Source organism: Coregonus lavaretus, assembly GCF_964263955.1.
Source record: "Coregonus lavaretus genome assembly, chromosome: 36".
Taxonomy (NCBI): Eukaryota; Metazoa; Chordata; class Actinopteri; order Salmoniformes; family Salmonidae; genus Coregonus; species Coregonus lavaretus.
The window spans coordinates 16640559-16645827 of NC_140023.1; the positions used below are offsets into that span (position 1 = coordinate 16640559).

The 5269-nt window shown below is 39.2% G+C and overlaps 1 long non-coding RNA gene across 1 annotated transcript; it reads right to left on the bottom strand.

The window, feature by feature from the left end:
• Positions 1 to 708: 708 nt before the first annotated feature.
• LOC311110900 lies at positions 709 to 4464 on the bottom strand. Its single transcript, XR_014610735.1, has 4 exons — positions 4181 to 4464; positions 3948 to 4045; positions 3073 to 3343; positions 709 to 2986 (listed from the first exon to the last, which is right to left on the bottom strand). It is a non-coding gene; the product is annotated as an uncharacterized lncRNA (long non-coding RNA).
• Positions 4465 to 5269: the final 805 nt, after the last annotated feature.

Here is a 5269-nt window from a genome sequence, read left to right on the forward strand (position 1 = left end):
TGATATAATTGATTAGAAAAAAAATCCCTTCCTTTTCCCGTTTGGCAGTGCGTCGCCCATATCGCCCTATTGAACACACCGCCCCTGGTATTCTGCACTAGTTCAATAGTGATTTTGTAAAATCAGTAGGCTACTTATGAAAGAGTTTAATTTCTGTGTTGGAATAATTATTTTACAAACAATATGCTAATACAGAGTTGACCTGTAGCTACTACATTTCATTTGAGCTGCAGTGGGCTACTGTAGGCTACACATTATTAGGCAAGTGGTTTGATATGGTGATTGGGATCATCATTGTGGAGTTCTAAGCCCTGAGGGAAGTGTGGAATTCTAATGGCTACTTGAAATACAAAAATATATACAGTGCTTTCAGAAAGTATTCACACCCCTTGACTTTTTCCATATTTTGTTGTGCTACAGCCTTTAAAATGAATTAAATTGAGATGTTGTATCATTGGCCTACACATAATAACCCATAATGTCAAAGTGGAATTATGTTTTTCAAAATGTTATCTAATTAATAAAAAATGAAAAGCTGAAATGTCTTGAGTCAATAAGTATTCAACCCCTTTGTTATGGCAAGTGTTACGAACCCCGTGGCTTTAAACGTCTAGGGTGGATGGAGAAGAGACCCGTAACATAAATCATGCAAATTAGAATCGTGACATGGAACAGGGAGAACAAAAACTACACGACAACCATAAACTACCATCAAACATAAAATGTTTATTTGTGAACACACGGTAAAGGTTTGGGAAAAAGGGCTGAGCAGGACCCAAGAAATGAAACAATAGTGTAAAACACCCCTAAACTGATCTTGCCTGCCTCAAGAACCGCTAAACTACTGCTAATCATACAAAAATACAGTGGGTGGTCCGCTCAGGTCTAACTAGTGTTTATAGACAGTTTTCTTTCTACGGGTAATGTATGCCCAAGGGCAGCTTGCTTAACTTCCCCTTTTCCCAGAAACACACAAAGTTACCAAACAGCGTAACCAGCAAATGAGTGAGTACACAAAACACAGGACACCACAGTATCCATACTCACATACGGAAAATAGTATTCTAACAACAAACACAACTGACCGGCTTTTAAACAATGGGATGTGTGATTGAAAAACCAGAAACAGGTGGTGCAATGCAGAGGAATGTCCACTGATTGGTCCACCTCAGCAATCAGCAGACACCCCAACGACCACCAATCAGGAACATACAGGACACCTGTGATTAGGGCAGAAGGAGAGGAAAAACACAAAAAGACACAGGATACCTGTATCTGTAACAGCAAGCCTAAATAAGTTAAGGAGCAAACATTTGCTTAACAAGTCACATAATACATAATATGCTGCATGGACTCAATGTGCAATAATAGTGTTTAACATTATTTTTTAATGACTACCTCATCTCTGTACTCCACACATACAATTATCTTTAAGGTCATTCAGTCGAGCAATGAATTTCAAACACAGATTCAACCACAAAGACCAGGGAGGTTTTCCAATGCCTAGCAAAGAAGGGCACCTATTGGTAGATGGGTCAAAATTAAAAAGGTAGATATTGAAAATCCCTTTGAGTATGGTAATGTTATTAATTACACTTTGGATGGTGTATCAATACACCCAGTCACTACAAAGATACAGGCGTCCTTCCTAACTCAGTTAACTCAGAGGAAGGAAACTGCTCAGGGATTTCACCATGAGGCCAATGGTGACTTTGAAACAGTTACAGAGTTTAATGACTGTGATAGGAGAAAAGGATGGATCAACAACATTGTAGTTACTCGACAATAATAACCTAAATTACAGAGTGAAAAGAAGAAAGCTTGTACAGAATAAAAATATTCTAAATCATGCATCCTGTTTGCAATAAAGCACTAAAGTAAAACTGCAAAAAATCTGGCAAAGAAATGAACTTTATGTCCTGAATATAAAGTGTTATGTTTGGGGCAAATCTAGCACAACACATCATTGAGTACCATTCTTCATATTTTCAAGCATGGTGGTGGCTGCATCATGTTATGGGTATGCTTGTCATCGGCAAGGACTAGGGAGTTTTTTAGGATGAAAATAAATGGACTAGAGCTAAGCACAGGCAAAATCCTAGAGGAAAACCTGGTTCAATCTGCTTTCCACAAGACACTGGGAGACAAATTCACCTTTCAGCAGGACAATAACCTAAAACACAATGCAAACTATACACTGGAGTTGCTTACTAAGACAACCTTGAATGTTCCTGAGTGGCCTAGTTACAGTTTTGACTTAAATTGGCTTAAAAATCTATGGCAAGATGTGAAAATGGCTGTCAAGCAATGATCAACAACCAACTTGACAGAGCTTGAAGAATTAAAACAATTATAATGTGCAAATACTGTATAATCCAGGTGTGCCAAGCTCTTAGAGACTTACCCAGAAAGACTCACAGCTGTAATTGCTTATTCTAACATGTATTGATTCAGGGGGTTGTACTTATGTAATGAAGATATATTAATGTTGGATATTTCATGGATTTTTTACAAAAGTTAGAATTTTTCTTCCACTTTGACACTACAGAGGATTTTGTGTAGGTCGTTGACAAAAAATGACAATTAAATCAATTTTAATCCCACCTTGTAACACAACTAAATGTGGAAAAAGTCAAAAGGTGTGAATAGTTTCTGAAGGCACTGTATTTACATAACGTAGGCTAGGTAATTAATTGCCTCTAGTCTGGGCATTGAACTCCACACACACTCTCACACGGTCAGTGCAGTATATGCCAGCTGGGCTCGGTTTGGCATGTTCTGACAGATGGTCAGTAGGTCACCCTTCAAATTTCATTTTAGTTTTTAAAAATGTGTTTATTATATTTGATCAGCAGTGGGTTCCATCTCTGTAGTGGTTTTGACTCTCATGTAAGTCAATTTAGATGTTCTTGTGAACTTTATCCCCTCTTGGTTCTTGATTATTCCAAGTTCCTCGAATGAGATTCCCTTCAACCTTACAGAAGACCTGGAAAAAAACATACACATATAAAAATATTACACCTGCACCATAAACTAGACCTTATCAAGCTTATCATACTTTGTTTGATTTACCTTCTCTTCTCTGCTCCTAGAAAGGTTTTATGTTTCTCTATATCCAAAATGAGAATGACCATGGGCCCATCCTCTTGGTTTAGAACAGCTTGGAAGTATTTCCTCCCCGAGCTCCCCGTCTTCACCTTTGAAACGCCATTGATGGTTCCACACGCTATGGTATTTCTCCTAGTCTTCTTCACAACTGATTTTATAGTTTTCTTCACCGGTGTCGTTGCCGATGTCTTTAGAGTGCTTTTCTTTTTCACAGGAGTAGTTGGAATGTTTGAACCTAATAAAAACAACAACACATTTCATTTCTCCCAGATGCCATATCGGTTTATGATTTAGCTCCATTCCAATCATAGTAAAGTTTTAAATTGCAGGTTTTGCCTCAACGTTTTTTCGGCTGTTCTGTATAATAGGTTCACTTTAATGGGACATTGAGTCCTCAAGTTTACATGAGGCTATTAATTACTTAATGTGTATTATCTTATGGTGGACAGATGCACATAACATAAATGGTGGACAGACTGGGATGCGACGACTAACATTTACTAACATTTCTTCCGGTACTTAATAGAACTTAATCATCTGACGCAATTACGTGATATTTCTAGTTCTGGTTGTCTGAAATTACTTGATCTGCAACCCTTTACAAATTAAAATGAGAAGATAAAGGTGTATGCATACATCTTGGGGCTTCCAAGCACATAATATTGGTGTCAGATATTTGAACTACAATTCCACTAACGGTGGTCGAGGGTGGAGCAGGAAAATGAGTAGATAGATTGATAATTATATAGGATTTATTCATAGAATACATAGTCCATGATTCAATCGGTCTGTGCATCTGTGCGAAAAGAATGGAAATGTATGCTTTAAAATGGTTCTACCTGCTGTGGATGGACCTGGGGTGTGGACTGTGGAGGAGGCAGAGGTTGGGACAGCGTCTGGGGGTGCTGGGCCACTGGGTGCCAGAGCTATGTCGCTGCTGTCATTAGATTAGATTAGATTAGATTAGAAAACGTTACTTTGCTTTAATTAGGAGAGCACAACCAACATACATACAAAAAACAGGGCTACATTATATACAAATGTGCTTAATAGTGCATAATATTGTACATACTATATCATCTGTTTGATTTCATTCAGTTTGGGGAGTTCTTTTATGATGGCTGGCTGCTGCAACAGGGTCAGGAATCTAGTGCATTTCTCATCTCCTCCTTTCGTGATGAGTGTATCCAGCAGACCGATGATGGTTTTCTCTGGAGTTAATTCACTGGCAATTTTCAGTTCCATGTAGACGCGTTCAGTCACCAGTTCCTCCTGGTGTACATGCTGCAATATGAAACAGGCTTCCACTGGCAGGATTCCCATCAGAACTGTCTTTAACTTTAGCAATTGATCCATGCTGGACAAGAAAGAGAGTTTTTTTTTTTTATCTACTGTTTAGGCAATGAAATGGGAAGCAACTGAATTGAAGAATTTAACTTAATAAAACCAACATTTGCTATATGATTGGAATCTAATCATTTATACCCTACAATTAGCCTACTGTAGGTACACTAAAAAGTATGTGGACACCCCTTCAAATTAGTGGATTCTGCTATTTCAGCCACACCCGTTGCTGACAGGTGTATAAAATCGAGCACACAGCCATGCAATCTCCATATACAAACATTGGCATTAGAATGGCCCATACTGAAGATCTCAGTGACATGCCAGGAGTACGCTACCTGCCCCAATGCATAGTGCCAACTGTAAAGTTTGGTGGAGGAGGAATAATGAAAAATGTATGCACTCACTAATTGTAAGTCGCTCTGGATAAGAGCGTCCGCTAAATGACTAAAATGTCCCAAAAAAAATGGTCTGGGGCTGTTTTTCATGGTCACAGTTAGGCCCCTTAGTTCCAGTGAAGGGAAATCTTAATGTTACAGCATACAATGACATTCTAGACGAGTCTGTGCTTCCAACTTTGTGGCAACAGTTTGGGGAAGGCCCTTTCCTGTTTCAGCATGACAATGCCCCCGTGCGCAAAGCGAGGTCCATATATACAGAAATTGTTTGTCGAGATCAGTGTGGAAGGACTTGACTGGCCTGCACAGAGCCCTGATCTCAACCCCATTGAACACCTTTGGGATGAATTGGAACGCCGACTGTGAGCCAGGCCTAATCGCCCAACATCAGTGCCCGACCTCACTAATGCTGTTGTGGC